At 43.2% G+C, this 10763-nt stretch overlaps 1 long non-coding RNA gene and 4 other non-coding genes across 5 annotated transcripts; all 5 read left to right on the forward strand.

Moving 5' to 3' along the window:
* The first annotated feature begins 5863 nt into the window (after nucleotides 1-5863).
* Nucleotides 5864-9027, forward strand: LOC115192907 (uncharacterized). The gene is made up of 5 exons (XR_003878010.1): nucleotides 5864-6015; nucleotides 6570-6649; nucleotides 7046-7119; nucleotides 7471-7546; nucleotides 7801-9027. It is a non-coding gene; the product is annotated as an uncharacterized LOC115192907 (long non-coding RNA).
* LOC115193124 (small nucleolar RNA SNORD38) lies at nucleotides 6348-6417 on the forward strand. The gene has a single exon (XR_003878087.1). It is a non-coding gene; the product is annotated as a small nucleolar RNA SNORD38 (small nucleolar RNA).
* On the forward strand, nucleotides 6716-6804 carry LOC115193129 (small nucleolar RNA SNORD60). The gene has a single exon (XR_003878092.1). It is a non-coding gene; the product is annotated as a small nucleolar RNA SNORD60 (small nucleolar RNA).
* LOC115193127 (small nucleolar RNA SNORD38) lies at nucleotides 7206-7275 on the forward strand. The gene has a single exon (XR_003878090.1). It is a non-coding gene; the product is annotated as a small nucleolar RNA SNORD38 (small nucleolar RNA).
* Nucleotides 7614-7702, forward strand: LOC115193133 (small nucleolar RNA SNORD60). The gene has a single exon (XR_003878096.1). It is a non-coding gene; the product is annotated as a small nucleolar RNA SNORD60 (small nucleolar RNA).
* Nucleotides 9028-10763: the final 1736 nt, after the last annotated feature.

The following is a 10763-nucleotide window of genomic DNA, read 5'->3' on the forward strand; positions in this document are numbered from 1 at the left end:
AACCACTACTAAAGGACACCAATAAGAAGAAGAGACTTGCTTGGGCCAAGAAACACGAGTAATGGACATTAGACTGGTGGAAATGTGTCCTTTGGTCTGTAGTCCAAATTTCAGATTTTTTGTTCCAACAGCCATGTCTTTGTGAGATGCGATGTTAGTAAACAGATCTCCCAATGTGTGGTTCCCATCGTGAAGCATGGAGGAGGAGGTGTTACGGTGTGGGGGTGCATTGCTGGTGACACTGTCTGTAATTTATTTAGAATTCAATGCACACTTAACCAGCATGGCTAGAACAGCATTCTGCAGCGATACACCATCCCATCTGGTTTGGGCTTAGTGGGACTGTCATTTGTTTTTCAACAGGACAATGATCCAACACACCTCCAGTCTGTGTAAGGGCTATTTGACCAAGAAGTAGAGTGATGGAGTGCTGCATCAGATGACCTGGGCTCCACAATCACCCGACCTCAACCCAATTGAGATGGTTTGGGACGAGTTGGACCGCAGAGCGAAGGAAAAGCAGCCAGCAAGTGCTCAGCATATGTTGGAACTCATTCAAGACTGTTGGAAAAGCATTCCAGGTGAAGCTGGTTGAGAGAATGCCAAGAGTGTGCAAAGCTGTCATCAAGGCAAACGGTGGCTATTTGAAGAATCTCAAACAAAAAATACTTATTTGGTTACTACATGATTCCATATGTGTTATTTCATAGTTTTGATGTCTTCACTATTATTCTACAATGTAGAAAATAGTAAATATAAAGAAAAACCCTTGAATGAGTAGGTGTTTTAAAACTTTTAACTGGTAATGTAGGTATCATTGACTTGCATTGGATTTGTGCCAAAAAAAAAAAATTAGCATTTGAATCAGTGGCCTACAAAACCAAAGCATGGGTTGCTGTCATACCTTGTCCATAGACAGCTTACAGGGTAAAGAAACTAACATGTAATTTGTTTTATTTGGGTGAGCTAACCCTTAAACTTTGAGGTGGGGGGGGCTTCTTGAAAATAAAATCACCTAATAGCAGGAACAGCACCATCTGGTGGTCAGAACTTGGTAATATCAGGATGTAGGATGGACATACGCTTAACTTCTCTGATTTCTGTTCTCTACCGAATATCAGTCAAACATGATGATGCCTTCAGGTGATAACAAGCTCCTGAGAGGAGTTAGATTATATAAAGACTTAGCTGTCAAAGTGAAGTTAGGTCATTGATGTGCCTGCCTTGTTATTAATGTGTTTATTGTTAATGTATCCAGGTAAAAGGGGCTTCTAACCATCATGGCAATTAGGGCAGTCCAGATCCTTATCACAATATGGGCCCAATTGTAAACGTTGTAAATGGATGCATCAGAGAGACATTGAGCAGGTAGAGACACTGCACTAGGCTGATTGATTGGTGAGCAGGTAGAGATGGTACATTAAAGTGATTGATTGGTGAGCAGGTAGAGACAGTACATTAAACTGAATGATTCGTGAGACAGTACATTAAATTGATTGATTGGTGAGCAATGTGGAAAATCATCAACACACAGTATAATCAGGAGTTTTAAATGCATTACTATCGATGCACTATCTCCTTCAGAGTGCAGCAGATGGCAACAGCAGCAATTTGCTTATATGGTAATTTTACCAGCAGCTTGGAGAAATAATGGAACAGGGCAGTTCCTTTCTCACTAAATGTCCTTGTAGACAGCTAGACCAAAACAGGAAGCTGTTGAGGCAACTCATCTCTGTCTCTCTAAAGGCTTCATCTCTCACAGAGATTTTATTTGCTGCTGTCCAGATACATTTTCGATTACCTTTTGTTACGTTTAACTGGTTAATTATCACGTAGAACAGAAAATCTCAAAGCATAGTAGTACTAGCTGTGAAACATGGAATCAATACATGTTGTATATTTTGTTCAGTGTAGTAGTACTAGCTGTGGATTCTAGAGATTACCAACTAATAAAAAAAGCCATTTCAAATCTGGACCTAAAAGCCAGTTCCATTGTGATTTTTATTATTCCCCTCTAATCAAGGTCTGATTTACACCTGGGACACCAAGTGAGTTCTATTAATTATCAGGTAGAACAGAAAATCAGCAGTACTCTAGACCTCTAGGATCTGATTTGAATATATCCCTGTACTACACCATGAAATTATATGTCAGCTAAAGATTATCCCAGTTTTTACATATGTTTGTTATTCGCATTGCCTGGGATAAAGCAGAACACACATGTTAATTTGTGAACACTGAATGGACAATAATCTTCTTCTCCTAGATGCTACACAACAAGCATGTGATGGTGCGTGTGGGAGGAGGCTGGGAGACCTTTGAGAGCTACCTTCTGAAACACGACCCATGTCGGATGCTCCAGATCTCCAGAGTGGAGGGGATCCTCCAACACCAAGGACCTCACCTCAGACAGCTACCTGGTGGTGGCAGCACACCACCGCAACAAGAAGTAAAGATGGCTGCACACTACCGCAGCAAGAAGTAAAGATGGCTGCACCCCACCGCAGCAAGAAGTAAAGATGGCTGCACCCCACAGCAGCAAGAAGTAAAGATGGCTGCACCCCACCGCAGCAAGAAGTAAAGATGGCAGCACCCCACCGCAGCAAGAAGTAAAGATGGCTGCACACACCGCAGCAAGAAGTAAAGATGGCTGCACCCCACCGCAGCAAGAAGTAAAGATGGCTGCACACACCGCAGCAAGAAGTAAAGATGGCTGCACCCCACCGCAGCAAGAAGTAAAGATGGCTGCACCCCACAGCAGCAAGAAGTAAAGATGGCAGCACCCCACCGCAGCAAGAAGTAAAGATGGCAGCACCCCACCGCAGCAAGAAGTAAAGATGGCTTTCTACCAGCGTGAAGCATGGCAAACCATCCTACTGCCTCTGTAAAAGCTTGCATTTAAAAATATATGTGACACACTTTTTTGGTTAGTACATGATTCCATATGTGTTATTTCATAGTTTTGATGTCTTCACTATTAGTCTACAATGTAGAAAATAGTAAAAATAAAGAAAAACCCTTGTATGAGTAGGTGTCCAAACTTTTGACCGGTAGTGAAACCACAGCTATCCTATCAAATCAAAAATCAAATCAAATTTATTTATATAGCCCTTCGTACATCAGCTGAAATCTCAAAGTGCTGTACAGAAACCCAGCCTAAAACCCCAAACAGCAAGCAATGCATGTGAAAGAAGCACGGTGGCTGGGAAAAACTCCCTAGGAAAAACTCCTGAGAAAGGCCAAAAACCTAGGAAGAAACCTAGAGAGGAACCAGGCTATGAGGGGTGGCCAGTCCTCTTCTGGCTGTGCCGGGTGGATATTATAACAGAACATGGTCAAGATGTTAAAATGTTCGTAAATGACCAGCATGGTCAAATAATAATAATCATAGTAATTGTCGAGGGTGCAACAAGCACGTCCGGTGAACAGGTCAGGGTTCCGTAGCCGCAGGCAGAACAGTTGAAACTGGAGCAGCAGCATGGCCAGGTGGACTGGGGACAGCAAGGAGTCATCATGCCAGGTAGTCCTGAGGCATGGTCCTAGTGCTCAGGTCCTCCGAGAGAAAGAAAGAAAGAAAGAGAGAAAGAGAGAATTAGAGAGAGCATATTTACATTCACACAGGACACCGGATAAGACAAGAGAATACTCCAGATGTAACAGACTGACCCTAGCCCCCCGACACATAAACTACTGCAGCATAAATACTGGAGGCTGAGACAGGAGGGATCAGAAGACACTGTGGCCCCATCCGATGATACCCCCGGACAGGGCCAAACAGGCAGGATATAACCCCACCCACTTTGCCAAAGCACAGCCCCCACACCACTAGAGGGATATCTACAACCACCAACTTACCGTCCGAAGACAAGGCCGAGTATAGCCCACAAAGATGTCCGCCACGGCACAACCCAAGGGGGGGGCGCCAACCCAGACAGGAAGACCACGTCAGTGGCTCAACCTACTCAAGTGACGCACCCCTCCCATGGACGGCATGGAAGAACACCAGTAAGTCAGTGACTCAGCCCCTGTAAAAGGGTTAGAGGCAGAGAATCCCAGTGGGAAGAGGGGAACCGACAAGGCAGAGACAGCAAGGGCGGTTCGTTGCTCCAGCCTTTCCGTTCACCTTCACACTCCTGGGCCAGACTATACTTAATCATAGGACCTACTGAAGAGATAAGTCTTCAGTAAAGACTTAAAAGTTGAGACTGAGTCTGCGTCTCTCACATGGGTAGGCAGACCATTCCATAAAAATGGAGCTCTATAGGAGAAAGCCCTACCTCCAGCCGTTTGCTTAGAAATTCTAGGGACAATTAGGAGGCCTGCGTCTTGTGACCGTAGCGTACGTGTAGGTATGTACGGCAGGACCAAATCGGAAAGATAGGTAGGAGCAAGCCCATGTAATGCTTTGTAGGTTAGCAGTAAAACCTTGAAATCAGCCCTTGCCTTAACAGGAAGCCAGTGTAGGGAGGCTAGCACTGGAGTAATATGATCAAATTTTTTGGTTCTAGTCAGGATTCTAGCAGCCGTATTTAGCACTAACTGAAGTTTGTTTAGTGCTTTATCCGGGTAGCCGGAAAGTAGAGCATTGCAGTAGTCGAGCCTAGAAGTAACAAAAGCATGGATTAATTTTTCTGCGTCATTTTTGGACAGAAAGTTTCTGATTTTTGGAATGTTACGTAGATGGAAAAAAGCTGTCCTTGAAGCAGTCTTAAATCCCTTATCTATGTAATTCTATGATTGAAACACTCAACATCATGTTCTGCTCCATTCGCAGGAGACGAGGAGACGTCAGCTAGCAGAGGCAGCTGAGACGAGACAGAAAGAGGTATGACTGGTTTTGACAAGTGTTCACGACAACCATATAGCCTAGGCCAACACTGTTACACTAAGGGCTGGTTTCCCGGACACAGATTAAGCCTAGTCCTGGAGAATCTCCATTGAAAGTGCTTTTTAGTCCAGGACTAGGCTTAATTTGTGTTTGGGAAACCAGCCCTATATAGCCTACACATGGTGGTCCTTTGTGGCTCGATTGGATTAGAGTGTGGTGGGTTGTGGGTTCGTTCCCCACAGGGATCCTGTACACATACCTTTGTATGCACTCACTGCACCATAAAACGTCACTTAGGATGAAAGTGTCTGCTAAGTATCATACTGGATACTGCCACTGGCCAGTCAGTCTCAGCAGCCAGCCACTCTCCCTGCCTTCTTATTAATGGAGTTTACTGAGACAGAGTGAAGCCTACTGGGAGAATCAAATCAAAGTTGATTTGTCACATACACAGGATACAGCAGGTATAAACGGTACAGTGAAATGCCTACTTGCAACCTCTCCTCAACATTGCAGTACCGATATCAATAATAATCAAACGTCAAATCAAAAATAGAACAAGCAATGTAAAATGAGTATCATAGAAATAAGAATAATAACTTGTTGTGGTAGAATGTGTAGACAATATGATATATTATGTCCATTAGGACTGGGCTATGTCAAGTATACATGAACAAAAATATAAACGCAACATGTAAAGTGTTGGTCCCATGTTTCATGAGCTGAAATAAAAGATCACACAAATGTTGGACACAAATTCTCTCAAATTTCACCTTTTTTTATTTTTTACCTGCCTTGATTTGTACTTGAGTTATTTCCCTCCCTATACCCTTACTTGATTCACTCAGTTCTTTAAGTGCTCTTGCCATTTTGAGGGACAGACATTTTCTCTGTGGGATTTGTAGTTATTGAAGTACAGACAATGCTCTGTAACCTACGGGAGCCTGTGTAGCTCAGAACTACAGACGAATAATTGGCTGATTAGCCGGTGGGTCTACCCCCAGACAGGAAAAAGCCTTATAAATACCCTGCTCTTCGCTCATTCAGTCTTTCACTACCAAAGACACGGCTTGGCATCTTGAAATCTGCCGGAGAGAGTTATGGCTGTCGTTATAAAACTAAAAGTTATCTTTGGCAGCCGCACAACAAATACAATGCATCCGTCATAAAATGACTATATACTTTTGGTGAGTAATCATTTGCAGACTTGTTGAGAGCTAGTTGGGTCGTTAACGGACTTTATGCTGCACCTCGTTTGCTTTAGCTGTTCTGGGTTACGAAGTACTTGGCTAGCGATTTCTCATTTATTTCAATTATTAATTTAGTGGAATAAACATAGTTAGGTAGGTGGCTACCATACTTTAAACATTAGTTAGTTAACTTAAACAGGTTGGCATGTAATTTAACGTTACTACGAAGCAAGCTAAACGTTTAATCTTAACAGTACCTAAACCACGTGGGTCGGTAATGCGCCATTTTTCTTTTATGCCGCTTAACGTTTTAATTACAATATTGGGTCTTTCTGTGAAGATATCTTTGTCCAGTTCTGCTACTGAATGATAGTGATCGATATTAGTGACTCTGAGAAAGACCTGGGCTTTTACAAAGCATATTAGTTCAAACTTGTTAGTTAGCTAGTCGCCCGGCCTTATTAATAGAACCGCGCTAAAGACTTAATTACCGGTGATAAACAATTTATCATGTAGTTTAATTAAACGACTATTTGTCTGGTCGGTAACAGGGGTTCTGGCTGATCTGTTCTGGTCTACAAAGGCGGCTGTAGGAAGTCCATGATATCAGAGGCAGCCATCACGTCGTCAGGTGAGTCTCATTAACCGATGTTAATCAATCTGTTTCCTGACAACACCTGGTCAGGTTGAGCAGCAGAGCCAGTGATGACACAACTCAAATAACTTTTCTGACACCTCGTATGAGAGCTGGTAACAGCCTCTGATTCTAACTCCACTCTGAGGCTCTGCTACTAACTATATATAGGTGTTACTGTAATGGTCTGTCACTACAGACCCTGGTTTGATTCTAGGCTTTATCACAATGAGTCCCATAGGGCTGTGCACAATTGGGCTGTTGAGGTTAGGGTTTGATGGGGTTAGGCAGTCAATGAAAAATGTTCTTAACTGACTTCCCTAGTTAAATACATGTGACAGTTGCAGTGACTGAGGTCTCCTGATATATTTTTTTTATCCTTCATCCCACCAGGAGTCGAGTACTGCAGTCTGGTGTCAGTCTGACCATGTGACCTGCAGTGAACGGCCCTCCACCCTGTCCCTCAGGTAAACCAGGCTCTCCACTTGCACACTACGACTCTTGAGGCAGTGAAACTAACTTTTCTGGAGTATTATGACTGTTGGTGCCTGTCTTTCTGTGAAGATATCTTTGTCCAGTTCTGCTACTGAATGATAATGATCGATATTAGTGACTCTGAGAAAGACCTGTTTTTGTTTTAAATGCTCCCATTAGTTGGCTTGCTAACCTAACTACCGGCCCTTGATAGAAGCACTCTTAATTGCCCACTGTTGGTCTAGATAAAATGTATATACATATATTTCATGTTTCTGTGCTAATTGTCTTTTTGGACCCTCACCAGTTAACATCCCTGATATGATTGGTCTTTCTCCCACCAGGCTCTCAAAGCTGCATTCTGGTTGGTCAATCTGAGACCATGTGATGTGCAGTGATCCACCATCCCTCTGTCCTCTGGTAAACAACCCTTCGTACTACTCAGACACCACTTTGTCTTCTAGTGGTTGGTGTATAGTAGCAGCAGAGCCAGTGATGACACAACTCAAATAACTTTTCTGACACCTCGTATGAGAGCTGGTAACAGCCTCTGATTCTAACTCCACTCTGAGGTTCTGCTACTAACTATATATAGGTGTTACTGTAGTAGTCTGTCAAACTGTAGCCTAGGTGAGGTTTTGGATCTATGCTGACCAAGTGTTCCTCTGTTTCAGGTTCCATAGACGGGATGGGCGTTGGAGCGTTGTCTTTCAGAATCAGAAGGGTGCTGACCTACTTCCAACATGCTGAAGGGGTGGTTACTGCCCACAGCTGGTGTTATCCAATATATGCTCTATGTATCAAACTAAGCATTGTATGTGGGCCAAATCATTAGCTAAATCTTGTAATGAATGTGGAGATTGGCCAAGTTCAAGATACTAGACTGTTTGGTGTAACCCTGGATTGTACACTGAAATGGTACATTTAAAGATTCAACGGTAGCTAGGGGGGGGGTGAGGTCTGTATTTAAACGCTGCTCTGGTTTCTTGATGATCAATTTGTACAGGCCCTAGTTTTAGCAGACCTGGGCTGCAGTCCAAACACTTAAGACCTACCCCTTCAGCCCTCATTAAGTGGACACTTCTGAGAACCTGTAATGCTGCCTGACGAGTATACACTTGCAGGGGGAGGAAGGAATGATTTTTCAAATGGCCTTGCCCGGAAATTCATCGCTCGTTCATCCTGAGATTGTCTTGTTAGCCACCGGTAACTTGTGGGTGCTTTTATGGGCTAGTCAATTATGATTGCATGTCTAATTAAATTAAATGTATAATTACTCATTTACACCTACTATATGTTAGCTAGCAAATTAATTAGTTAACTAGTTAGCCTGTCTAGCTGGAACTTCTGAAGAAATGTATTATAATTTCTAAAAGGTAACCAAATGACTTTACGAGTTTGTGCATTAGTAGTACAATTTAGAACATATTTACATTCGTTTTTACTTATGCTTGTAAATTGACTACTAAAACCAGGGCCGAGGGTCTTACATCGCAAGCTTCCCTTGCTTGGCTAATAATTTGCACCGCCTGCCAAGATGGTGACAGGAATCCCCCAAGGGCCTAAGGTGAGGGTTTTTGGCCGAGTCTTTTGTTTGAACTGCAGCCCTGTACTACTTTCCAGTTAAGTGCCACAAAGGACACGGGCGAATGAGTTGGCCCAGAACAGGGAGACGGGGGGGATAGGGAGGACAAGGGGGCAGCGCGACTGGCATTAATGGGTACTTAGGGATTTTGGCACACAATAGTGTTTATTTATGTAGGCTGTAGTTTTATTACTTGTTTAATTACTATGTTTACATTTTCTGTTATCTCACCCTGCCTGTAAAGGGTCCCTACAGTCAGCAGCAGGGACATCTTATGTTCTTTTAAGGTATTCAATAAAGTATTATTTTTAAGTGTTCTGGTAGATTGTGTGAATGTGATTGGATGCTAGTTCCTGTTTAGTTCATAGTTCTGTAACTATGACAGATCACTGCAAACTGTCTCTGTAATAGTGGCCATTGGCAGTACTGATTTACCAGTAGGGGTCACTAAAGTATCAATGGAAATGTCCACCTGCTGGCTCTAGCAATTTTCCTGGGGATGAGGTTTAATAGATACCATGAAGTTGTTGGGTTATTCATTAAAAAGGGATTGTACAACTTGATGTTAGGTGGTTCCTCACCCGGGAAAGTAGTTTTATGGGGTTCAGGAGAAACTGTATATGTCACTAAGTCAATGCGTACAGGTGGTATTGAAACCATTTTCCTGCCGTTGCTAAGCGCTACGCTCAACCAACTGAGCTCCAGAGGACCGTCTGAAATCCATGATTCAGTTTTTCTAATCCTATCACTTTTAATGAATGTTAGCTAGTGGTGGCTAAAGTTAGCTGGAGTTAGCTGACTGTTTAACCCAAACCATGGATTACAGTTTCTCCTGACCCATGAGACTACTTTCAGGGCGAAGAATCCTGAAGTTGTACAATCAAGTTGTAAAATCCTGAACTTCCCCCTTTTAAAGTATTGGAAGAATAGAGTGTGCGACTGACTAAATGTATTTATTTTTTACAAAAGTTTACTATTCCGTCAAACAATACCTCTCCAAAAGTTGGTACTGTATGTGCGACAACTCATGCTGCCGCCGCAGTGTCAGAGAGCTCCACCTCCGCAGCCGCCGCCCGCAGAAACACCTCCACCACTGCAGGGGGCGACGTCTCCGTCTGACCCTTGTCTTAACAGTCATGCTCATAATCTTCGCCCTCTTCTACCTGTCATACCACATGACCAGGAACGCAGCCATCATGATGCGAATGGCGTACCCAGGCCGTCCGCGTCCTAGCAGCCCGTAGCATTCTCCCTGGAGATCTGTCTATGTAGCCTGAACACCTGCGTCAACCCGCCTGTTTAGCTGCTTTTTTGGACAACAGTTTAGAAAAGAGTTCCAGGCAGCACTCAGGTGTGAGTCGTGTGACGTCAGTAACAGGGATGTTTGAGAGGGAAAGGAACCAGAGGACCATTGGGCGTGGCCAGAGCTTGACTGCTGTCACTCCACAGTGAATGTCGACGGAAGAGAACATGGTAAATTACCATCCAACTGTTTAAAAAATCCATCCTCTCCAAATGGCCTCTCTTGATTGGAAAATACTTGGCAGGTGGGTGTGTTCTAGGTTGTCTTTATTACAGCAGCAGGACTGCACAGACTATAAGATCTCTGTCACAATGCCTGGAGAAGTCTTTCTAGAGATGAACAGCGTGACTGCAATAAAGACGACCTGGAGCGAGACCATGTCTGTGCTTTAGTTGTCTTTCTCCTCAGCTCATAGGACTGTCTTTCTCCTCAGCTCCCTCTGTATATTTGTAAAATATGCACTGTACCAGTCAAAAGTTTGGACACACCTACTCATTCCAGAATAATAGTAGTGAAGACATCAGAACTCTGAAATAACACATATGGAATCATGTAGTAACCAAAAAAAAGTGTTAAACAAATCAAAATAGGTTTAATATTAGAGATTCTTCAAAGTAGCCACCTTTTGCCTTGATGACAGCTTTGCACACTCTTGGCATTCTCTCAACCAGCTTCATGGGGTATTCACCTGGAATGTATTTCAATTAATAGGTGTACCTTGTTAAAAGTTAATTTGTGGAATTTATTTC

The sequence above is a fragment of the Salmo trutta genome, chromosome 4 (genome assembly GCF_901001165.1).
Source record: "Salmo trutta chromosome 4, fSalTru1.1, whole genome shotgun sequence".
Taxonomy (NCBI): Eukaryota; Metazoa; Chordata; class Actinopteri; order Salmoniformes; family Salmonidae; genus Salmo; species Salmo trutta.